Source organism: Sciurus carolinensis, chromosome 4 (assembly GCF_902686445.1).
Source record: "Sciurus carolinensis chromosome 4, mSciCar1.2, whole genome shotgun sequence".
Lineage (NCBI taxonomy): Eukaryota > Metazoa > Chordata > Mammalia > Rodentia > Sciuridae > Sciurus > Sciurus carolinensis.
The window spans coordinates 146000851-146026695 of record NC_062216.1 but is presented as its reverse complement, the minus strand read 5'-3'; the positions used below and the strand labels follow the sequence as shown (position 1 = coordinate 146026695).

The 25845-nt window shown below is 35.6% G+C and overlaps 2 long non-coding RNA genes across 2 annotated transcripts; both read left to right on the top strand.

Annotated features, from left to right (window-relative positions):
- Nucleotides 1-275: 275 nt before the first annotated feature.
- LOC124981969 (uncharacterized) lies at nucleotides 276-2626 on the top strand. Its single transcript, XR_007108147.1, has 3 exons — nucleotides 276-392; nucleotides 918-950; nucleotides 2402-2626. It is a non-coding gene; the product is annotated as an uncharacterized LOC124981969 (long non-coding RNA).
- Nucleotides 2627-3969: 1343 nt separating this feature from the next.
- On the top strand, nucleotides 3970-22561 carry LOC124981924 (uncharacterized). Its single transcript, XR_007108129.1, has 3 exons — nucleotides 3970-4839; nucleotides 21930-22035; nucleotides 22459-22561. It is a non-coding gene; the product is annotated as an uncharacterized LOC124981924 (long non-coding RNA).
- Nucleotides 22562-25845: the final 3284 nt, after the last annotated feature.

Genomic DNA, 25845 nt, shown 5'->3' with positions numbered 1-25845 from the left:
ATAACATTTTGTTGGAAAAATAAAAACTGGAAACCATCTTTTAAAGCAAACATTCTTGACTGTGGGCCAATGTGAAAGCCACATCTGAGTTGAGGAAGAAAGGGAAAGAAAAGGAAAGAGGTCAAAATTGCAACCCCACTGGTAGAGTGTAGCTAAACCTTTGAAGCTCCCAGGAAAACAACATTATGGATTATGCATTCCAAGCTTGTAATGTGACTATCGATTATTATTTTTTTTTTAATGTCTCAATACAGCATGACAGGTCATAAGTGTAGCTCAGAGGAAAAAAATCCAAAAGATTGGTTTAAGCATTTCAGTTTTAACATCCAGGACTTACATAAATACAAATCAATCTTAGAACAACATTTGATACCATCAGTCCTATGAGCAAGGTAAGCATATATAGCCTTTGAAGTCTCCGAAAGGTGCAGTATTGAGTAAGAAATGTCTGTCCTCACATGAACTCATTGTACAGTAGAAGGACTTAAGAGTAGCTCTATTTGTAAGAAAATATGCAAACTCGCTAAAGAGAGATATCAGATACTTTCAGGTGGCCTAAGCCCTGGCTTTTACAAATGTGTTTGGATGCTCAGTTCACTGACATCCTATGTATGGATTTAAAGGGCTTTGCACAAAGCCTAAAGAGTGCAGCCAATATGTGCAATAAGATTAGTTTTATCCCATTTCTGTAATTCGACCCTGTTCAGAGTAACAAAAAGAGCCCTGAAAGGTTAAGGAATGGGTCTTAAGCTCAGCTGTCCTATAGCTTGTGATATGATAGGGGAGAATCACAGCCAGCACAGGCAGTGTGTCAAGCGAAAACCAACACGTTCAAGGGGAAGGGACTCCAGGCAGGCTATCACAGGGGGCATGCTTTCACCCGGGGGGCAACACCTGTCTTTCTTTTCTTCCACCAGGAAAGAAAAGTAACGTTGTCAAGATTTTATAAGGTAGGTAGACCCACTATCTAAGGAAGAAGTGGATTCACTCTAAGACTCGCTTGCAGTGTCTTCATTAAGTAATTCTATGAATGAAAGATGATTTCTGGAATCCACTGAGTTCAGAGAGTCACGATGTTGTAGGTTGTGTTCAGGAAGGAAGTAGTAAAATGAATTTAGATACTGAACAGGCAAATAGAAAATAAGAGCTTCTCGTTCTGGAGAGCTAGAAGCATTTTCTAAGAGAAAAGCCACATTCAGCCCTTCTGCTTTCCATAGAGCTCACATGAGAGTAGGCCTAGTGGTTTGGCCTCAGCACCTCATGCCGAGGTGACCTTATGTCACCTACCAGCCTGCATGTGCTTGCTTTTCTGTTGTTTTTTTTTTTTCCCCTCAGGCTTTACAATGTCGTTGCAGAATTTACAGTATTTTACAGAGCAACACATTTCTCAAAATTTTACTTTTACTTTTATTCATTAGATTTCACATGCTTGTAGCATGCTTTTAAGATCTTCAGACTTTCTTTTTTTTTTTTTTTTTTTGGTACATGGAATTGAACCCAGGAGTGCTTAACAACTGAGCCATATCCCCAGCCCTTTTTATGTTTTATTTAGAGACAGAATCTCACCAAGTTGCTTAGGGTCTCACTAAACTGCTGAGGTTGGCTTTGAACTTGTGATCCTCTTGCCTCAGCTTCTGAGTCACTGGGATTACAGATGTGCACCATGGCACCCAGCAGACTGTTTGTAAAAATGGTATAACTGATCATGTTTAATGTCATAATGTGTCACTACTTCATTTCCCCCACCAGTGGAATGAGTCATTTGTAAAAACATGACCAATAGGTATATCACTATCAGTTGGTATTTACTAATCACTTCATGTGTTTTGAGAACACATTCTATATTTATCCAATCAATTGATCAGTATTTATTGTGTACTTACTATGTTATCAGGCATTGCTGGCAGCTAATTTATTTGTCTTTCTTCTAAATTATGAAGTCATCTATTACTGTATTTCCAGAATATTCATTTGACCAAAAGGCATGTATTTTACATATCTTTTATTTCCTCCCATAGATCAGGTATTATGCTAAATATTTTATGTACATTATTTCTAGACTTCTCCCCAAATACCTTAAATTCCTTTAGAGTAGAAATTATTACCCTCATTTTATAAATGAGATGCCAAAATTTATAGCTCCTGAGTGAGATACCTAAAGTCACAGATCTAGTAAGGAGGGGTAAGGAGGGAGGGTTTTCCAAAGAATCATTGAGGCCACAGCTTACCTTCTTTCACTAAATAACATGTTTAGGGGTTGGCTGACAAATTTTACTGAAAAGTCTTCACAGTCAGAAAAGAGTTTTGTAAATTTTACTGGTTAGTATGGTATTTCCTATGATTTATTTGCTCAATATATTTTTATTTGACTTTTGATTAAAGATTGGGTTTTTGATTTCAGGTGATGTATCAGCAAGACTATGGACTGATACATCAAGCCACAGGAAAGAGGCAAGAAGCAAGCCACAGGAAAGAACATGATTTAGAAGTAAAATCTATATATGAATGAGACAAGGAAGACCTATAGACAGATGAACACTGATATTCTAGAATTTGAAAACTGCCATTGACTGACAAGATTTTCCATAGGGAAATAAATCAAGCATTCTCATGGTGAACTGGATTCCTTCTTTTTTCTGCTATCCCTTCCTATCTCCCTGCTTGCCTGCCTACTTTCCTTCCTTTCTTGATAGTTTTCTTCCTTCCCTTCAAATTAATTTACCTATAGGCAAGATTCTACTTTAGATGCTGGTGCTACAATGATGAATCCAAGAAGATACATATCAAAAAGAGATAAGTATAAAATACAATCAATTCCTTACTACGTTCTATGAGAACAAAAGTTGAAATTTGGCAAGGTAAGGAATTAAGTAAATAATATATATATATATATATATATATATATATATATATATATACCCACACATATATATACGAAATACATAAAACATTAATTATATATATAGTGTTTATGTAGGTATGTATGTATGTACACAATATTTGACTTCAGAAAGAAATTTTCTGGAGAGCGTAGTCCACAAAAATTTTGTTTTTAAATAACTCACTGGGTCAAGCTTATACCTATGCACATTGTTAATTCTACAAGTAATTAAATTACTTTCTTTGATGAATGCCCAAACTGAAAATTTCTTATTCTCCTCAGCTTCATATTATCTATGAGTTTTAAACTGTTCATTTGCCTTCAAATTCTACTTAAGGGCCCTTTAAATAAAACCACAATATTGTACAATATCTGTTGCTTCCAAGCGTTAGCATATAATCATCCCGGTGATTTCCTTGAAACCATCTGGCTTCTCATTTTTTCAGGTGAGTAGATAGGAGCTGAGAAAGGCTCCCTGACCCCAAGGTCACTCACCTGAAAAAGGGAGATCAAAGTTCTGGGCTTTCCAACCCTGGGCCCATTATATTATACTGATTCTACGAGAAATAATTTATAGTGAGACCCTCACATCCAATCAGCCTAAATTAAGAAATGTTTCCTTCCATTACCACATAACACAGCATGGGCTTTGTCGTGTCAGACCTGGAGTCATCTTTCACTAATTGTGAGTCTTCGGTGAAGTTGAATTGAATTTTCTAAGTTTCAGAGTTCTCGTGTTTTAAAAAGTACAAGTAGCTACCTTGGGACGGGTGACATGACATTGCATGACAGGCTGATTCACGTTCCCCAAAATAGAAGGCATTACTATTATCGGAGCAACACACAATGTGAGCTAAGACAATTCAAGGAAGTGTGTCCTTGATCTGCCCAAGGAGGCATCAAGGAAGACATGGACACAAAATTGGCCCTTAGGGAAGAGATTCAGGAGTTTGCCAAAGGAAAAAAAAAAAAAAAAAGGATAGAAAAAAGAAAATTCCACACAGAATAACAGAACAGGTAAAAACAGGAAAAAGAATGGTGAACATTAGAGGAAAACGAGATGACAATCTGAATAGAAAAAAAAAAAAATCCATGTTGGGGCGTCATAAGAAAAATAAAAAAGTAAAGTGAGACTAATTGAAGGGGACTTGGGTTAATTTAAGGGAGAAAATGGGACTTTTTGTTTATCTTCCACCAATGTCTGAAGCAGAGGAGAGCAAAATGGAAGTGATGGTTTGGGAAGGAGCTCTGACTCTCAGCAAAGATTGGATGGGAAGAGTTTGAAACAGGAGCCAGGGTGACCAGGGGCCGGATTTTGTAATCACTACTGCAAATGATCATCCTAGCCTGGTGGGAAGGTGACAACATGCCCTGATGTGTCTGTCTGCTCACCTGTCGCACAGGCACTTAAAAACCAATATTTCTACAACTTTGTCAAATCTAATATCTATCATCTCTCTGCTTGTTCCACCAATTATTTTGTCACCCAAATCTTGGAATTTTACTTAACTCTATCTTGTCCCTCATTTCAACCATTCAGTTAAAAGATTCAATGCAACTCTGCTTGGTAAATATTCTCTTTTCTAATCTCACTGCAAATATTCATTCAGCATCTACTCTGAAGTAGGTACCATGCTAGTGCTGGGGTATTGTGGAGGATATGAGACCCTCCAGTCCAGCAAACAAGGCAGACATTGAGCAAATTTCCTGGTTGCAGTCACTGCTAGAGAAGGACTGTTCTATGGCATATCACACAGGTGTGAATCCCAATCAGAAAGATCTATGAACATTTTCCTGGAGAAATAACACTGAGACGGAAGCTTGAAAGGATGAAAATGGGTTAAGTGATGAAAGAGAAGAAAAAACAAATCCAGAAACAAGGGTACCATCTGCCACCGTCCTGAGTCAGAAAAGGATGTGGTGTGTATGGAGAAAACAGAATTCCATGGCACTTACAGGTGAGTGACTGGCATCTGTGTGGTCTTTGGCCGAACTATCAAAATTGCTTAAGTGTTTTTTTTTTTCCTTCTCTCTTGGATACTTTTGTCAATTTCTTACCTAACGGCTAGAGAGACCTTTCCAAAATGTAAACTGCATGGTGCCACAAATTCCACGGTGATTCTCCACTGCCCACACAGCAAAGATCAAATTCCCTCCACGATGCTCAGGATTCTTCAGTTCCCTTCTCTGTATCGTCCTCCCCCTCCAGGGGCCAGTGATACTATTAATGGCGCTTGAGAGGAGTCCTGTCTGTTCACCTGCCTGTGTCTGTGCCAACTGCTATTTCTTTAACCTCGAATGCCTTTGTCAGCCTGGAAAACTGCCACTCAGCCTTTATGGAAATCATGCTCTATGTTCTCTAAACAGAGGTCAACAAAATATAACCATAATACAAATCCAACCCTCTGCCCATGTACAGTTTTGCCTGTGTTTTTAGAAGTTAAAATGAAATAAGGAATATTTGTGGTATATTAAAATTAAATCAAGTGGAAATTCCGAAGATTATAAATGCAGTATTTTGAAGACAGCCATGCTCGTTTGTTTACATATGCCTGTGGCTACTTTTGCACTGCAGTGGCAGAGCTGAGTTGCATCAGCGGTCATTCAGCCCTCCAAGCTGAGGCATTCCTATCTGGCCTTTTACAGAAAAAGGATGCGGAGCCTTGCTCTATTGTAATCTCTCCAGCAGATTCCCTGAAACTCCCCTCTCTTGGAAAAATAGTAATCTCAGAGAAAATTGCTTACCTTGACTACCACCCAAAACACACAGCAGAAAAGATATATTTTTTTTAAAAAATGTGCACAAGTAACTCAACTTCTCTGCATTTTAATTCACTTGTTTGTTAAATGGAGGTAAAAAAGTACCCATCTCCTAGGTTTTCTCTGAGGATTAAAGTAGTTAGTAGAATAAAGTGTTTAAAACAGTGCCTGGCACATAAAAGTGCTCATTAAACCAACTCCGTTAACATTTTCCTCTGGTGTATCTTCTGTATTCATCTGTTGTCATACTTCATTGCATTTCAGTTATTTTCTCATTGTGAGTCAACTCATTTTTCTTTTGACTAGGATGAGATGAGTCTTCAATAAATATTTCTGGAGGTACAAATGAATGAATGTGATTTGTGTCATGGTCAAGGGAAGTGAGAATAAATGTGGATTGTAGGGAGCACTATACTGACATTTAATATGCACCTCGCCAATAGAGTGCTACTTTCCTTTATGACTTTTGGCTGAATTTTAAAAATGCAATAAATACAGGAACAATTTGCATCCAAATGCCAGAAAACCTAAGAGATTTTTTTTAACAAACTGGAGGGCTATATTACATAGTAAGTTCTCAAAAACCTCAGTAACTAATTCCGAACTTTTATTATCTTGAGAAACATTACCTAACTTTTATGGGAACCATTCTGGGCAGTATAATTCACACTTTCTGATGCCTTTTTATGCTCTGGTGCCAACTTCTTTTTTTCATATCTTCTTGCCACTGACTTATCTGCCGCCTGCACATTTAGTTGCCTCTAACTCAGCTCAAAAGCAAGAATAGATTTTTTATCAAAATATAAGGTATTTAAAAGTATCTCAACTTTAAATGGAACACAGGAAACCACACACACACACAGAGTCTACAGAGTAGGTAGGGGATGCTTTTGTTTGTTTCTTCTCTCAGGTGTTAATATAATGAAGATTCCAGCTTTCACTTAGAGTGGGCCTATTGACCATTTTCACTGAAATGATGGAACAGGTTCTCCAAAAATCTATTTCCATGAAGGATTTTCAAAGCCTTCCAGAGTTAATCCATTTTGGCCTGGAAAATCTGGGGGACAGGTTTAAGACAGTAGCAGAGTTTTGGTGGTCAGAGATGATAAGGGACTCCGAAGACAGTAGGGAATTTGCCCATTCTAGTCATCTGCCATGAACTCATGTCTGTTTCTCCTCTGTGAACATTAAACCTGAAAGAATCATCTCTTCGGATCTTAAAATAATGTTGAGTCATGAACTACATTGCCTTCAGTCTTCTTCAAGACAGTGCATGCATAAGAGAGAGAGAGAGAGAGAGAGAGAGAGAGATTGAAGGAAGAAAAAACAAAACAGGGAGCAGTGAGGAGAAAGCCCTTCTCTCTCACTTAGCAACCTTGAGTTTGCAGCAGATCCAGTGTTTTGGTGACAGTGACAGGGCTGGGGGCTACAACATAGGAACATGCAGAGATACTTGCAGAGGAGTTCTGTGGGAAGAAAGTTGTTTTAGGTACAAGTATCAGCAAGGTATCTATAGCAAGGAGTCTATAGAGCACATAAGAGGCACATCTAAACTTGGAAGGTCAAAAGTTTTTAGAGCGTGGATTAATCAACCCGAGACCTAAATGAAGGAGTGGTGAGAGACAGAAATACTTACTACAAAGGTTTGGTCATGGTCTGTTTGGGGAACTGCAATACATTTAATTTTGACTGGCACCCTATGAAGTGGGTGCAATTATATTCATCTAAATTGAGAAACTACACTCTAAATTCTCTTTAGATTGTAGACATCTTTTACCCTAAAATGAGAAACTGAGGCATACAAAGTTTAAGTTAAATTATATAACTAAACATTACACATAAATTAAGTTATATAACTAAATCCTGCTAGGACCTAGAATTTACACCCAAGTAGTCTGATTTCCAGATCTGTGATCTGAATCTTAAATATGCAACATTTATGCTATAATGGCCATCTTTCATTAAGCAGTATCATGTCAGACACTACATTATTTTATATTCATCATCTGACTTAAGTATGTTCCAATTAATTCTTGCTTCATGTCAAAATTTAATGACTTCAATTGTCAGAGATCACTTATTTTGCTTATACTTCTGCAACTTGGACTGGGCTCTACTCCACTCATTGACAACTCAATTGAGGTCTGAAGAATCTGCTTTCAGGAAAGTTCCCTCACATGCTGGAAAGTTATTGTTTGCCAGGGCTGAAGACCAGGAGCCCTACTTCCTCTTTAAATATGAGTGTTTCCACCTAGCCTGGGCTTCCTCACAGCTCAATGGCTGGATTTCAAGATCAAGCATTCCAAGAGAGAGCCAGCTGGAAGTCAGGTTACTTTTTATGACTTACCTCAGGAGGCACACAGCCCACTTCCAGCCCACTTCCTGCCCAAGTTCTAGGGGACAGACTCAGACTTCGCTTCCAGAAGAGTGGCAAGATTTTAGAAGGAACTATGAAATCAGGAACATTCTTGTAGCCATTTGGAGAAAACACACTGATATGCATTATGTGACTAATATTCACCATGGGAAGAAACCTATAATGTGGGGTTTATTGTCTTCAGTTTAGAGATGATAATTTAGACTCAGAGATTAAATAACTGGTCCACAGTTTTATGCAGCGATAGAAGGTAGAAGAGAGAACATGCTTGGGGTTCAGTACTCCAGGTTTTCCTTGCTTAAGCATTATTTAGCCACCGTTTCCTCAACAAAATTATTTCTTATTCCTTGTCATATTTTATGAAGTTTTGCATGTAATTGTTATTTTATGTGACACACTTCTGTGTCTGACAGATGTCTTAGAGGGCAAGGACTATGGAGCCAGACTTCCTCAGTTCAGATCTCAGTACTACAATTTCTTGCAATTGGTTTAACTATCAATGGTCATTTGACAAAATTTTCACATCTTCAATGTAATGATGATTATACCATCATCATCTGAGTTTTCTTAGTTACCCTGACTAGAGACAGGTTTATCTTTTTTTGAAGAATCAGCTTTTGACTTTGTTAATTTTCCTCTATGATTTCCTGTTTTCAGTTTCAATGACTTGTGTTTTAATTTTTATTTTTTTACTCTTTTCTTTCTTTACTTTGAATTTAATTTGCTCTTCTTTTTCTAGTCCCCTAATATTTAATTATTTAATATTTTAAAACTTTTTTATGCACTTATTATTATAAATTTCCCCATATGCACTGAATTTGCTGCATCCCACAATGTTTGATCAACTGTTCTCATTTGCTTACCTCAACATATTGTTTAACTTCTCTTGAAATATTTTTTTTGATTCCTGGGCTATTTAGAACTGTGTTGTTTAATTTCCAAGTATTTCATTATTTTTCAGCTATCTTTGTGTTTTAAATTTCTAGTTTATCTCCACTGTTGTATGAACACAGATATTACATGACTTCTAGTGTTTTAGATTTATCAAGGTATACTTCATGGCCAAGAATGGACTCTGTATTGGTGAATGGTCCACGTGAGTTTAAACGTATTCAGTTGATTGATGGTGGTGGGCTCACCCATGTCCTTACTGGTTTTCTGCCTATGGATCAGTCCATTTCTGGTAGAGAGAAGGAGAGTACACAGCTATCACAGTAAATTCATTTATTTATCCTTGTGACTTTGTCACTTTTTATCACACTAATTTTGACTATTTTTAGGTACATACACATTAAGGATCATTATGTCTTCTTCTTGGAGAAATGACTCCATTATATGTAATGCTCTTCTTTATCCTCAATAAATCTCCGTATTTTTTATTAATATTAGTATGGTCTATTTCTAACCATTTGTTTACTTTTTTTAATGGATCTTGCCAAGTTACCCTGGCTGGTCTTGAACTCCTGGGCTCAAGTGATCTTTTTGCTTCTAGCATTTCTACAATTTCTGTATTTTTCTGCTTTCATTTCCCATCTGTTCTTGCATACTTATCTGTTACAGACCTTAACATATTAATTAAATTGTTTAGAATTCTGTATCTGATAATCGCAAGATTCCTGTCCTGAGTCTGGTTCTAATGCTTGTTCTGTCTTCATTATTGTTTTTGCATTTTAGTACGTCTTGTATTTTTGTTCTTAATATTTGGACATGAATATTCTGTGTAAAAGAAATGGCAGTAAATAGACTTTCAAAATGTGCTTATAAGGTGTGAGAGGAAGAAAAGTATTCTGTAGTCATGAGTAGGTCTCAGTCTTTACATGAGCTTGTACCTCTGACTGAATTTCATATTTCCCTATCATGTCTCTCACTAAAACAGGACGGGTAACAAGAATGAGCTGGAATTGTGTATTTCTCTTCTTTGACACGGAAAACTAGAAGAACCTGGAGTTGGGTATTTTCCTTCCTCCATGTGGAAGGCTTGAGACAACTAGAGTTGGGTATATCTATTTCCCCAGGTCAATTAGTCTGTGGTTAAAACACTGGAAGTTCTTAGTAAATAGTTCTCTTGAGAGAAGACCTTGTCAAGAACAGCATGTTTTAGTTTATTTCAAGGTGGCTTCATTTTCCCTCTTCTTTCTGGAAATATGAAGAGATTTTTCTCTGACATTCACTATGAGATCCTGGTAGAGTTCCAGGAGGTCAAACTCACAGAAGTGTGGAACAGTGTCATGATTGACCCCTGGATCCCTTAACTCTGACCCCTGCACATGGAGTCTCTGGAATAGCTGTACTATAGGTGCATGCCACTTGTAATTCATCAATCACAATTTTGATTTTCTACATTAATTTCTGCTCAGGTGAGCTGTGATTTTCTGTCTTTACCTGTGTCTTCATGTTTTGGTGCAGTAATTTGCACTGTGACCTCATTTCTCTATAAATACAAAGGAAGTTATTGATTTTTCAGATTGTTTAGAGGTTTTTTTTTGTGTGTGTGTGTGGATATGTGTGTGTTTTGTTTGTTTGTTTTTTGTCATTAAGATGGAGTGACAACTTCCAAGCTTCTTATATGTCAGGGTGAGAATCAAAATCCTTTTTCTTTTTATTTGAGGGTTAGCTAGTACTTCAATATATACTAATTGTGAATTAAGAGTTTAGCTCTTTGACTTGTTTTGTTTAGTAAGTGCTCAAATTCCAAGTTATCAAAATTTTTTCCAACTTTTCTTTTAGGAGAAAAGGCGTATGAAAAGCAAATCAATTGTTATTAAGAATTTAGTTGCAAAAGGCAAAGTAGAACACATAGATGGAGAATCAACCTTATATTCTATGTTTTGCATTTACTATTTTACCTATAATCTTTAACAACTAGAAAAATCTTAGAAATTCTAACTGATATCTTCCTTGTTTTATGGTCAAGAAAGTTGAATTTCAAAGGGGTCAACTATTTTTCTATTCATCACTTAGTGACAAAGCTCCAAATAATCCAGTACATCCATTCTCATCATTTAGCTCTATTTCTTCCACTCCATTTACTTGAAGAGAAAGAAGTATTCATCTGATGATTGGAAAACTCAAGAATTATTAATTAACTAATTCAAATGGCACTCTTTAGATGTGCCATGCTAGGTTCTGGCAATGTAAAATGAATGAGTCACAGTGCTGGTCCTCACAGGAGATGAACGTGAGCACAAACCACCTCCTTGATGCACGAGATGTGCATCACAGCACATGATAACCTGCTTGATAGGCTTCTGGAAAAAAAAGTGAACCCAAATTCTAAGGTGGATATATAGGGCTGTTTCTCTAAAGAGGTAATATTTGAGTTGTGTCTTGAAAAAGGAATAGCATTTCACCAGGGGTGGAATTCTAAATATTAGAAGTTATCTAGATCAATCATTGAGTTCTTATTAAAAACTACCATAGACCAAGCAATATGCTATTTCTGCTCTTGTGCATCTTTTATTTTAGAGAGGAATTTGAAAAGTTAATTACAAGTAATTTATCTTTTAAAAGAGCATTGAAAATATTTAGTAATGAGATTTAATTTGGGGTGAAGAAAAGGAGGAAGTAGAAATACTTCCTGAGGAAGTGGCATTTGAAAGTTAAAGCCGGTAGGATGATAGGAGAATGTATTGTTCTAAGCAGAATGTTACAAAGGGAGAGCATAACTAACACCACCAAGAGGGTAATCAGCTATGTATAAATGTGAGCATAGTTTGGACCATAAACAATAAACAATGGGACTGAATGGGAACAGCATAAGGTGGTGCTAGAGAGGTGGAACCAGATAGACAAGTAAAACAAAGGATTTTGTAGTCTGAAATATCACTGAATCTATGTGCAAAGCCATAATGGTATGAAAGAAATATGGAACACTCAAGAATTTAAGCTAATTGTATAAGACTGGAGCTTAAGGTCCATAAAGGAGAGGTACAGGAAATGCAGGTTGGTGTCAGTTCCTGAAGGAAGACCCTCCTGTCCCAGGGTAAGATTTGTGTTTTCTACCCAGCAGGGAATGGAGACATCTAGATGGCTTCCATGCAGGAGAATGAAGTGTTCATATCATAAGAATCATGCCAAGAGATTCATGTGCATTCAGGATGTTGAATTGCTAACGTAGATCAGGGATTGATATATTTTATGAATATTTTATAAAAGGTTGAAAAGCAAAAAACTATGCATTTAAATTAACAAAAACTGTCATATGTTCTGCTTTCCAGTTCTTTAAGGTTTGTTGAAGACTTCAAATACAATAGAAACAAACTTGGAGATGGCCAAGAAGGATAACTAAGATGTCATGCAAAGCTCTGGCGGGATGAACTTTCTGTTAAATACTGTGTTGGTATATGCCTGGGCATTTCCTTGAGGAGCTTATGTAAGTTCCTCAAGGAAATGCCCGGGCATATGAGCTTATGTAAGTTCCTCAAGGAAATGCCTGGGCATATACCAAAATAGTGCCTGCCCATGTGATGCAACCTACTGCTGTCTCTACTTGTTGCAATTTTCCTTTATGCCTCTGGGTGATAATTAGAGATTGTTTGATCTTAGTCAATAAAATACTATTCAATTTCCCCTAAAGACATCAGAGATGCATTTATTACAGTAAAAATATTTTCCCATGCCACTATTTGAATTTCAAGCATAGATGTGTACTCATTTAATTTCTAGCTACTTACACAGGCTTTTTAACATACAGACTAAGTACAAATTAAAAACATAAGAACATTACTCATGTTTCTAGGGGTAAAGATGGATGGATGTTCAGTAAATTATACCTACCCTTATGGAAGTTGTTGCTGGAGCTAATGAAGGTTAACTTCTTGATCAGTCAGCACTGGCTGGCTCCTAGTCTTTATTCTGAAGCTTGGTTTAAACAGATGATGAGAGAAACAGCTATATTCAGAATTTTGAGAGATATCTTTGAAAAGTCAATGGAGTTTTACTGTAATGCTTTTCTAAATCTGGTGTCTCATATACAGCATGATCCAAATCCTGCCCTTCAGTTCATTATACACCTTCATCTTAAGAGTAGAATTTCTATGTAAAGCTGGAAGCTATCCATTTCTACACCTCCTGTTGTTACTATAGAGGTACCATTCTATGTGATGTAGAATGTGAGACTGCTTGTGGTAAATTCAGTTGGAGTAGCGGTAGACTTGGGAGAGAGACAAAGATGTATTTTCCCGATGGACAAGTAATTAAACCTCATTGATACATTCACAAGGAATAGAAATTACATCTATTTAGTGCCATGCCACCTTGGAAATGTTAATCAGTTTGAATCCTTATTTGGTGAAATATAAACTCTTCAGGGCATTGTATTATGTGACATTAACTAGCAGCTTAAATAAACCATTTTAAATGTAAACTATACTACTATTGTATTTTCAGTAAAAATGCCTTCCAAATAAGTGAAAGAATACATATTATGTGTCAAATGTTCTCAAAAGACCAGAACTCCTCAATAAATATGATAAGGGATATAATTAACATAGCATATAATAAAAGTTAAAGAAAATTTCTGAAAATGCATTAGAAATGATATTCAGGTTTGAATTCATTTAACAAATGAAAAGATCAAAATAATTTGTTCTGTTTGTTTTTGAGAAATATAAAATAGTACCAAGTTACGAGCTGTAAGCTACAAAGAGAAACATGGTCGCCCCACATTCAGAGGATCTGAAGCCCAGAGGAGATTATACAATGAATCAAAATGCCATCTGTAAAAAATTAAAAGTTAAATAATAATAATAATAATAATAATAATAATAAAATAAAATAAAATACTATGAAGATTGACAAAAAAGTAAAAAAATTTGAAAAAGCACTTGCAATGAATTGAATATGAATAATGTTTCCTAAAGGTTCATATATAAAGGCTTAGTCCCCAGGATGTTGTACACCAGGAGATGCTGTGGCCCTTTAAGAGGTGGGGCTAGTGGGAGGTCTTCTTAAAGGAGTCTGTGGGATCCTGGTCCTCTCCTTTGTCTGTGCCTCCTGGCTGAGATAAGAGTACTCACTCCAACACATGCTCCCTCCATGATGTGGCCTCAACAGAGACCCAAATCAAAGGGCTGCCCTAATCTTACACTTGAACCTCCAGAGCCAAAATAAAGCTCTCGTTATTTCAGAAGTAAAAAAAAAAAAAGAGTTAAATAATAGAGGAGCTGAATAGTTACAGGACTTTCGAGACCACAGGAAAATTGGTGACTTGAATGTAAGACTAAATAAGAATCACTTTAGCAGTAAGGACAATACATGGTACAGCTGCTTGTGGGTTTTGTCAAGGAGGCTACATGGGGGTTAGAAATTAAGTGGCATTAAATCACTGTTAGGAAATGGGCAGGAGGAGAAGCTAGAGAGAGACTTCTAGGAGGTGGGATAGGAGATAAGGTTGAGACAGTGGTAATAGACATAAGGGCAAAGAGGAAGGGGCATTCAGCATTAATATCAGGCAGTCTAGATATTGATTAGTCTGGATACAGTCACATAGTCATGAAGGAGAATAGTGGGAAATGGACTGGAATACTAGGTTAAAGGAAGTGTGGGGCTCCTTCAGTCAAGTCCCAACTGACAAGGTTCCATGGTCTTAGTCTTCCATGGCATCTTCCAGCCTTTGAAGACAGATTGATATGTGGTAGATGGTACTGGAAATTGCTGATATCCTGGTTCACTTCACTGCCTCACATTCAAAATCAAAATGTGAACCTTGGTACAAACTGACTTTAACAAAGAAGAATGCAAATGACTACAAAATCAGTTTCTGAAATGTGCACCTGTGGTGTTTTATCTCAACTGTCTCTTGGGCATTTGTATTTTGAAATTCTGCTACTCGTCCCTCTAACCAGATCCAAAATGTAATTCTTCCTGGTTCTGGGTGCACATCTCACCTGTATTCATGGGAGACACTGAAAGGCAGTTTCATTACCACTGCTGCCTGGGCTATGACCTGTTCTCCATTACATATGTAAAGTGACTTTGTAATTAATCATACAGTAAAAGGAGTGTGATTAATAACTATACTGGTACAAAAATATAAAATATAAACTGCACAATCCTGGAGAAATCAGAAATAACAGCTATCCTCTATACCTTTCTGTCATTAGATTCTGCAATTCTTGAATTCTGTTATGCTTTCTCCCTTCCTTTGGACATCATAAATTTACATCCACTTCTTAACATGCTACTAATCATTTAAGTTCATACTCCTTTTTTTTAATCTACTGCTATTATGGGTTTGTGTTGTTAAACAAATTTATTTAGCTAGATTGTTAATTCTTTGAGGATATAGAATATGGATATCCTATGTCATTTATAGAAAGTGTGTTTTCAAATATATGATGAGGGTTGGAGGCACAGCTCAGTGGTATAATTCTTCCCTAGTATGTGTGAGGACCTGGGTTCAAACCTCAGCACTGCAAAAAATAAAAAATAAAAATTTTATATGTATATACATATATATATATATATATATATGAGAGAGAGTTGTGTTTTCCTCATCAAGTTCTTCCTATTCCACTCCTGTTTAATCTCTTGACTGCTTCTAGAAAGGAAAACAAAGACAATAAGTAAATAAATAAAGCACCTGTTTTTATTTAATAATCATCTTTCCTATAAAATCTAAAGCAATATTATTCTTTGCTTACTAAGTCAAGTAAATTCCAATATGTGGTAGTAATGGCATTCTTAGTCTTCAAAGTCTTCACACAATTTTGCAGAATCATTCTCAGAAAGATACTCAGAATTTGGTTTCCTATGCATTATGGATTCATGCATAAAAATTTTGATAAGGATTATTTCCAGTGGAATTGAAATCTGGTGTGGTTCCTTGGACTTTTCTGTTTTTCTGTTTAAACTTGAATAAATGCCTTAGTAAACCTTTACATTTGGAGTTGGGGGGTAAAATATGTATGGTGGTCAGGGGCTGCAAATTAAATCTCATGAGAATTTAGACCTTCAGAGACAATGAATAATATTGTTCTTGAACCCATCTGCTGGTTAATTTGGGGAGGAGGATTAAGAATCTGAACTAATATATTTAGCATGATTCAAAAATGCAAACAGTGCATATGACTAGTGTTCTGTTTCTTCTTTGATGACAAGATACTTTTCATTTGCTTAGGTCCTCTGGAGAGTCAGGGGATGAGAGGTGAGGGACTTGTAGGTGGTGAAGAATAGGAGTTCTCAGGTAGGATGTCCTCTGCCTCTTCCTTTGTCCCTTTCCCTGGGTTTCTTGGATCTGTGAGCACAAGTGAACAAAGCTAGCCTTTGGGGCTCTGCTGGGTCCTTCACTTGGTTCACTGGCATGACTGTTTTCCTCTACTTCTCTTGTCTGGTCACAATGGCCCTGGACTCAGGGTCTGTGATACGTGGAACTGAGGTGACTCAAAAACTCTCTGAACTCAGGGAAGTGGGTTCACTCTTCCTATGAGGCCCTCACCAAGGTGGCTCCTTTCACTGTCCCAATGTCAGGTCCAGGGAAGAGCACTCTTCTACACTGTTTTCCTCACTTCTAGAACATGCTCTTTCCTTTAAGTCCTATTTTGAGGAAGAGAGAAAATGTCAATTTCCTGTTTCTGATTTGCATTTTTTTTTTCCTTTTACTTGCTGAGCACGAAGTGGGGGGGAGAGAGAGAGAGTAAGACTTTTATCTCTATCTACCCTTCTTTCTCATTTTTCAGAGGACTGGGCACTCTGAGAGCTGGAGTCCCCAGGTTTTGGTCCTAGATATGTTGAAAGAAAAAACATGATATTTAAAATATATTATCTGAATTACACACAAATTAAATAGAATGTATCTTCTTTTTCATTGAAAGAAAAAATTCTCACAACATACTCCTGTGAGGCACTAGTTTTTATAGTTAGATCCCAAGAGTATATTGCTATAAAATTATTTCTCACAATTCCACAGAGACAAATACTACACATGCAGTTAAAAAATGCAAAACTTAAGCACCAATGATTAATGCAGTTACCCTATATATCTTAAAATATGTTCAAATACCAACTTCCTGTGTAGCACCGTTTGAGCAATAATTATTGTTGCTGTTAATTACTTTTCTATTGTACCCTAAATTATTCATTCAGAACAATGACACTAATAATACACTGCTTGGAATTTTAAGAGATGAAAGCAGACTGCTCTTCCTTATTCTCTCTTTTCCTTTAGTTCAATGCTCATTCATTCAGTATTTATTAAAAACCTACTTCAAACCAAGCCTTTCATGGCGTGAAGCAATAGAGATAATAAACGTAAGGACTCACCACAAGGGCTCACATTTTTTTGTATGCTGGGCATTTTCTGTACTGTCTTCCTCCTTACTTTCATTTAACTTCATAATATAACAACTTCTCAAAAATATGGCAGATGTTTTTCTCCGAATGATATGAAAAGAGTAGCAGAGTCTAAGAGAAGTCACTACCCAAAAGATTAATGCTCCACTTATCATTTGTATGCTCAGTTTTTCATTCTAATTTTTGCATATTCATCTGTCCATTCATTCACTGCATAAACATTTATTAAGCAGTTGCTGTGAATCAGCCACGCAGTTGGTCTCCAGATATAAACCATTCATCTTGGCCTTCAAAATGATCTCAGTCTACTGAGTTAGTATCCATGATAGTGCTATAATACAGTGCCATGAATATGAAACAAGGGAGGGGGTTTTGAATCTGCCAGAGTGGGATGGGATTCTTGCATAGAGGAGCAGAAAACTTAAAATGAATGTTAAAAATATAGAAGTGTGAAAATAGTCAAGTGGAAAAGAGCAGCCTTGTCGCGGTGTACTGAACAGACCAAGAGGGGGCTGGAGAAAACCTAGAGTATACCAATTTTGATGGGCATAAAAATGTGCACAGCTAAAAGATGGCATTTCCTAGCCTTCTTTGCAAATCAAGGTGAATAGTGGCAAGGTGACCAGGGCCCTGTGAAGGAGTAGTCCTCAGGGAGTGTGAAGCTTCCAGGAAAACTCCTTAAAAGGAAAGCAAGCTCAAATAGAATAGGCCACTTACCCTTTGCCCTTCCTGGTCTTTTCTGGAATGTAAATGTGATACCCACAGGAAGAACAATGCCCTGCGACCACAAGACAGGAAGATGCAAGAAACCTGCAGCTTAGAAATAGGACCAGCTCCCCTGTCTCTGCACCATCCACCTGAGGCTTATTACTTGAAGTAAGGATTCCTCAGTTAAGGCATTGATTTTCAGTTTGTGTTACTTGGGCAAACTGGTGGAGTAAACTTCAACTGGCTAGAAGAAGCAGACATTTCTGAGCCACACCCACATAGGTTCTGATTCTGCTTTCAGTCAAGTAGGTGGCCATTTTATTTTATGACAAAGATGGTCTGAAGATAATCCACATTTAAACAAACCAACCAAAACCAACAAATGATAAAAACTAATAACCCTCTCAGATTTGTGTATTTGGAGCAACTGAAGCATCTGCTATAGTAGGTGAGGCAGGTATTCTTTCTACCTCTTTTTCTCCCTTTTTGTCCTATAACACACAGGAGAGAAAAGTGTCATCCTGAATTTATGAAATCCAAATTGATGATATCTACCTTAGGGCCTCATGGAATAAGACTGATAAGAAAATATTTTCTTCCTAATTTAGTGACACTTAAGTAGTGCTTACTATGTGGCAATCACCGTTCAAAGAACTTAACAAATATTAATTCATTTAACTTTCATAAGAACTCTATGAGGTAGGGGTTACTATTATCTCAAGTTGTTGATGTGGAAACTGAGGCAGAAGATGTTAAATAATTAGGTCATATAGCTTATTGACTCACTGTGGTACATCTTTAATCTTGGGTCATTACAGATTTATCATTTGTAATTCTAACTACTTACCAGTGACCGCAAAAAAAAAAAAAAAAAAAAAAAAAAAAAAAAAAAATTCTATGGTGTCGTTAACTATAATGAGAATAAAGCCAGTACTACCATCCGACTGCTCTAAGACAATTGTGTAAAAAGGAAGATCTTGTAATAAAAGCATCTAGCATGAATTTGAATCTCTGGGGCTTGGATATTGGCTTTGATGAGCAAGTTATTTAGCTAGCATAGCTAATCCCCAAACATCTGTTTCTTAGTTTCTTAATTTCTGGGTTGTATGAATTTGGAAATTCTCAAAGGTCTGGAGTTGTAACCAATGTAAATGTTATGATTCTACGGTAGCACTTCCCCAAATACTCTCCTTAAACTGTTGTTCTACAAGATGTTAGATTTTAAAATGTCTCCCTATTTAAATAAATTTGGGAAATATTAGATCATACAAAGTTTGAGGAATTTTTCAGAACTTTAATATGAAAAAGCATCTTGTAAATTTCTGAGAAGAAAATCTATGCAGCATTTTTTTAAAAATTGTGCAATCCCTTTGACTCTCAGAGTATTTGGTAGCCTTGTTCTCTAGAACACAGTTATAGTTTCTAGAACTGTTACTAACTATTACTGTGTATTTCAAGTTTAAAATTTTTATTTGTACAACTTGAAGTAATATCTTTCAGCAGAACTATTCATAAAAGAATGTTTTTGCAAGCTGCAGATATCTTTGGTTTGTGTAGTCACGCACCATCAAGAAGAACAATAAAGAGTGAAAAAGAAAAATTGCTAAATGTAACTTTCCTGACCAGCAAAAAAAACACTGTTTTATAATTTCTGACTATTCACATTAGTTTTTATTTTCCTTATAATTTTTTTCTGGCATTTTGTTCTAAAAACTTTCTATTTCTGGCTTTAAGGAGTTCTGCTCTTTTTCCTCTGAGCTCTCTGCAGAACTAGTATTTTGTGTGTGTTCCTATTTCTTTGTCTTTATGGGACCATAAAGCTATAACTATAAAACATAAAAATGAAAATATTTTCATCTCCTTCATCCAGCCTGTAGAGATCTTCTTTCATCATCTGAAGTAAGTGGGAGAAGTAATCTTGATTTATACAGGATAAAAATCAAATCATATTTTTCTTAATGAGCTAAATAAACAGAGAAATGTTTGTTATGGATAAACAACATGATAAATAGTGGATAAATATGCCTGAACTTCTACTAAATAAAAGGCTGTCATTAATGCTGGGGCTTCACTATTTTGGGTTTCATCAAACATGAAACAAAACTTTTATAAGTTGTTTGATTATCTTAAATTCAAGGATTTAATAAGAGTATTCATTTAGATATTTTCTAATTACATAGTCTAGGTAGTATTGTTTTCTAAAACTCACTTAAAGATAATAAAGGACTAAGTCAACCAATGCAGTCTGGGTCATGTGTGGACTTGTTTAATATCAGAACACTGTCTTCTTTCACAGTCTGATTAAAAATATTTCTCAATTGAATTCAGTGTTTTTCTTTTCTATGAGAAATATGCATTTCTTAGGGAAGGAATATTTTGGAGCATAATTTTGTGTTGCTTATTTTTCCCTGTGTGTAAGTGAGCTCCATTTTCATGGTTGGAAAGCATGTCATTTTTTAAATGTACAATGTTTGTATTTGCTATTTTATTTTTTAAGAAAGGACATGGCTACTTAGTAATATTAATTCCTATTATCATTGATTCACATATTTATTAGATAAAGAGAATACAAAGATGAATTAGAGGAATGTAAAGTTTCCCCAAGAAATATCTCATCATTTTTATAGAGAAGCAGAAAAAAAACTTATAAATTCTAAGTATACTGTCTATTACCTTCCAAATTAATTCCCAAATCTGTCTTTGTGATGGAATAAAAATTAAATAAAGCCTGAATGTTGGCAAATTTTCCAAATTTTCTCTTCTGCCTAACATCTTTGTACAGCTAATACCAAGCTGTGATTTCCTAACTTAAAATGGTAATCTCACAAGAATAACCATTCTGCTAAATATTTTCAGTGTCCTATTGGAAATGTACCCAAGAGTAGCTACATGAATCAGAGCCCAATGCTAGAAAGCTGAAGTTTGATAAACCTTGTCAATCAAACCAACAACTGGAAATAAAACAACTACTATGCACTTGACATTGGCTTTAACCACTAACTCATATACAGGTGAATTAATGAAAAATTATTATTTCAGTGAGACCAATGAGTGAACTTCCTGTTTCTCTTAACTTTACCTTGGACTTCTGACCAGTCAATTGACTCATAAACACACACTTTATAAAAATAAAGGACAAATCATTGTTTTCATCTGGTCTTTTAAAAATTAGACTCACAATCTGTAGTAGTTTTAACAAATTTGTGTGACTAGTTATAGTTATCTTGGTTGTTAATAAACGGGGCTGGTTCTTTCAGTGTACTAGATACTAACCACATATGGTGATAAAAAATTGAAATGCAGGCAGTACAAAGTAAGATGTACTCCAAGTATGACTATGTACTAGATTTAGAAGACCTAGCATAAGAAAGATTGCAAAATATCTCATTTTTATTTTATTACAGACTGACATAATATTTGGGGTATATTGGGTTCTAAATAAAACATTTTATTAAAATTAATCTTTTTCACCAATTTCTTTTTACTCTTTTAAAGATGACACTAGAAAACTGAAGAAAATATGTGACTTCCACTGTGGTTCATGTTATGGTTCTATAATGCATTTAACTTCCAAATTTAGGGTAGTATATTTCATCAGTGCTAGTCAATATTAGTGCTTTGTTTATAAAATATTTGAAATAGTAATATTAATAAATAATTTTTAACAGACTGAAAAGTACTTTCCAGTGTATAATTCTAAATAGGCAATAAACATCAGTAATTTTAAGGTTCATTGGGTTGAAAGCTTTAATTTTTCATGAATTCTCCATTTGTCTTTCAATAAATGTTTACTAAGAAAATATTTTTGTTCAGCTATAATCTCTACTTGTTACACAGCATAAGTAAACTGCTTTCTACACTTAATTAGAATATATAAGTGGCTAAGCACACCTTTTCTCTTCTTGTTTACAGATCTAAACATCTCATGCTACTGGAGTATTTGTTGATGTAAAGAATTTTCTAAGAAAAATATCAACCAACAACAGAATTAGTGTGAGAAAGTCATAAAGAATTAGAGGTACTTTCTACAAACTGTAATAGAGATTTATTTCTTATATAATAAGCTTACCATAATCATTTAAATTTTTATAATAAGCAAATAGTCTATACTCAAATAATTTTAAAAATTATTAAATTCAGGACATGTAAAATTCCATTTATGTAACAGCTTTTAAAACCCAAATACACATAATGATAACGATGCCTACTTCTAGAAATAGAAAGGTGTGAATGATGAAAGGAAGGCTAAAAAGCAATATTATCACATGAGGTCACTTATTAATGTGCTCTGAAAAAATGGAAACAGCTTGGGTTTGTGCCAGCATTGCAAATGCCAGTGGTGGCTCTCCTGGGTCGTGGGTTTATGGTTCAAGCATATTTGTTTATTTTCTTTTATTTTTGAGTACTGCTTTGCTTATCTGTGTTTTATTATTTTTTACAGGGGATATAAAATGAACTCAAGATTTTAAAAAATTAACATGATTTGTAATAGACCTTATAAGAGGAAAAGAATTAAGAGATCATGGAGGGAAGCCTGCAGGGAAGAAGGTAAGTGTAAGTGATAGGAACCTGGACAAGACAATGTTGTCATAGCAGCCAGTGTGTCCCCTAAGGTTTGGAGCCAGGGAGACCTGAGTTCAAATCCAGTCTTCAAACTATGATCACGGACACGTTTCTTAACATCTCCAAGACTGTCTCCTTATAAAACATATTGCAAAGGCATGTTATGAAACTATAGAATATGGTTAAGGAAAGCAGGTAGTAACATGTTTCTCAGAGTTCATGACAAACAAATGATGAGTAGACCGATATAATCTCTATGGTGTGCTGGATCCTTCATTCTTTGTCAACATCACTACCTTCCTATACTCAGTCTGAGGTTCCTGCTATCACAATGTAGTCCAGGGGAAGAAGCAATGAAAAATTAAGAGTCAGTCCCAGAAAACACATCCTAGGAGAACTCGCAAGTGTCAGTCTAAATTCTGAACTCCAGGTTAGTGTCCGAAAATAACCCCTTTCAAGATCTGTTTACCTGGACTAATTCCCCATTTATTATAGGGAACAATTCATTTAACTTGGGATAAATGTGGGTTTTATGTGCACTACTTTCACACAGAGTGAAAAGAGAGTTAACAGAATCAATGATGGTACCCTGATGTCTTGGATCCAAAAGAAAATGGGCAGCTTATTAGGCAGAAAGCAAAAACTTAAGGTGTTCAAAAATACCTGGATATTTCTAAAAGGAAATTATTAAAGAGAAAGTCCAGAAGACCTTAAAGTCCTCCCCAACTCTAAACAGCTATGATTCTAAGATTTTTGCCTTGATATGATTAAGATGAATAAACTTCATATCATAACTTTTATTAGTGAAGTATGCACATGCTGAAGAGATCCTATTCTCTTTGGTGTTTCTTTTGTGCTATGTGCTAATGCACACCTTTGTAAGTCTTGGTGTTCTTTGCTTTGAGCTGAACATCTCCCCCCGACCGAAGTGTCTTCTTAGTACATTAATATCTTCAGTTCAATTATAGTCAATTTTGCAGATACAGAAGCCATTTTCTTTCTTTAAATTATTTTTGTTCATAACCTGATGTGAACCTGCTTAACTCTGAGCAGGCAACTCCCAATGTCCCTACTTTCAAGTGTTTAAAAGACAAAGCCTGCATTAACTGACAAATTATTAACAAACAAATTCTGCTCATTCACTTGCTGTGTTGTTGATTTTTTTAATTAAAGAATTACCCTATGTACATGTATGATTACACGAATGCTATGAATCTACATTGTACACAACCATAGAAACGAAATGATGTGTCCCATTTATAATGCAATGAATCAAAATGCAGTTTGTAAAAAATAAAAAATAAATAAATAAAATAAAACAAAATCTCAAAAATATACAAAAAAATTAAAAATAAAAAAAAATAAAACCAGGTGAATGCAAGCAGATCCCATTCCCAAGTTACTTAAGAAATAAAATAAGAAAAAAAGAAAGAAATTTAGTTAAAAAAATTCAAAGATGGTCTGTCTTTAAAATACTGTTGAAATTTATATGCTAAGTTAAGATGTTTTCTTCCTTAGATATAAAAAACATCCAAGCAATAGAAATTGATTCGTCTACTTTGATAAACTTGTTCACATTTGACCTTTAGATCTTTAAAATTTATTTTTGAAATACAAGAGCCACTTCTTCTTAGTTACAGAAGTGAGAAAAGTTGAATTTTGTAGCCAAATGCCAAAACATTGTGTAAAAATTGAATTGGAAATATAATTCTGTTGCCTTTCAACAGCTTGGTAAAGCTTCACCCTGAAGAAGGCTTGGCAGATGGTTATGCCAAATCTACAATGAAGGAGGAACAAATAATAAATACCAGCCCAGCTCACACACACACTGTACACACAGATTACCATCCCCACTTCCTCTATCCTCTAAGTGATTCAAATTTTCAAAAGGAAAATCATGAATATGAAAAGAGAGTACACTTTCTTAAAATATAACTAAGAAAAAATTCTAACAGCAAATTTAAGCAAATAAACTTTTGAAAGGATGTAATTTTGCATGCAATTCGATTAATGAAAGCTATGAAAATAGGAGAGCAACAGAATAGAAGGGGAGTAAGAGGGTGGGAGGAGGAAAGGGGACAGGCATTTACTGCAATTTGAAATCCACCAAACTATGCTATGTCCATATACAAATTTACCAGACACACACACACACACACACACACACACACACACACACAATTATAATATGCTAATTAAAATAACAATAGCAGTAATAGAAGGGAGATCAGTAGTGTGGCCACAGGTGGAACTGGGGAAGGAGTGGGGAGAGGAAAGTGAAGAGTGGAGAAGGAGACTGATCAAATTACATTGTTTGTGTACAACTATGACATAATGAATCCCACTACAAGTATAATTATGATGCACCAATAAAAGAAAGAAAAACAATTTAAAACTTAAAGCAAAATTAATGAGTGCTAAAATGGCCTAGTCCAATGATAGTATTCTAAGTTGATTTACATAATAGCATATAAGAATGTATGTATACATATTGAGACTTTTTACAAATAGCAAAACACATGAATGTTCATGAATGCAAACCTGGCCTATTCTTAATCTTTTCTTCCCCAAGTGGACACTCTGAAGTCCATAGCATACATAATTCTTGGTACAGACAAGCTCCCTCCAACTTTATATTATTTATGCTTTTATATTATTTTCCCTTTTGTCCCCTGACCTTGATTCTTTTCCTTCATTTTTATAGACTTCCACCTTATTATGTCTGATATATGACCTTAGAGTTCCATGTACTGTTGAAAAATATGTGGCTGTACAATTTTTAAATTCTAAATTTCCTCTCTTCCATACTCAACACTCTTAATTTTACTCATGTGGTGGATTAAATATGACTACAAATTCTTAAACCCTCCTCCCAGCAAAAGTTGGGTCCATGACCTTCGCCTGATCTGAGTGGCACTGTGCTTACTTCAGATCCCAGGCCTTAAGAAACTGGAGCTTCTACTTCTGGTCTCTTAGAGTGCCCCTCTGGAGTCCTGAAACATGTAAGAAGTCTACCTACCTTGGAAAGGCAATACTAGAGAGACCACATGAAAACACTCCTGTTGACAGTCCTATTTGAGGTCAGTCTTCCAGCCGTCTCTGCTAAAGCACTAGACATGTAAGAGAAACTGTCTTGTTTTGGTAGACTTTCACTACCAGTACCAGTTAGTGAGACCAGTTAATGGCACATAAAATAAGCGTCATCCAGTCAAGCCCTGCCCAAATCCCTGACCCACAGAACTGTGAGATAATGTTGGTTGTTGTT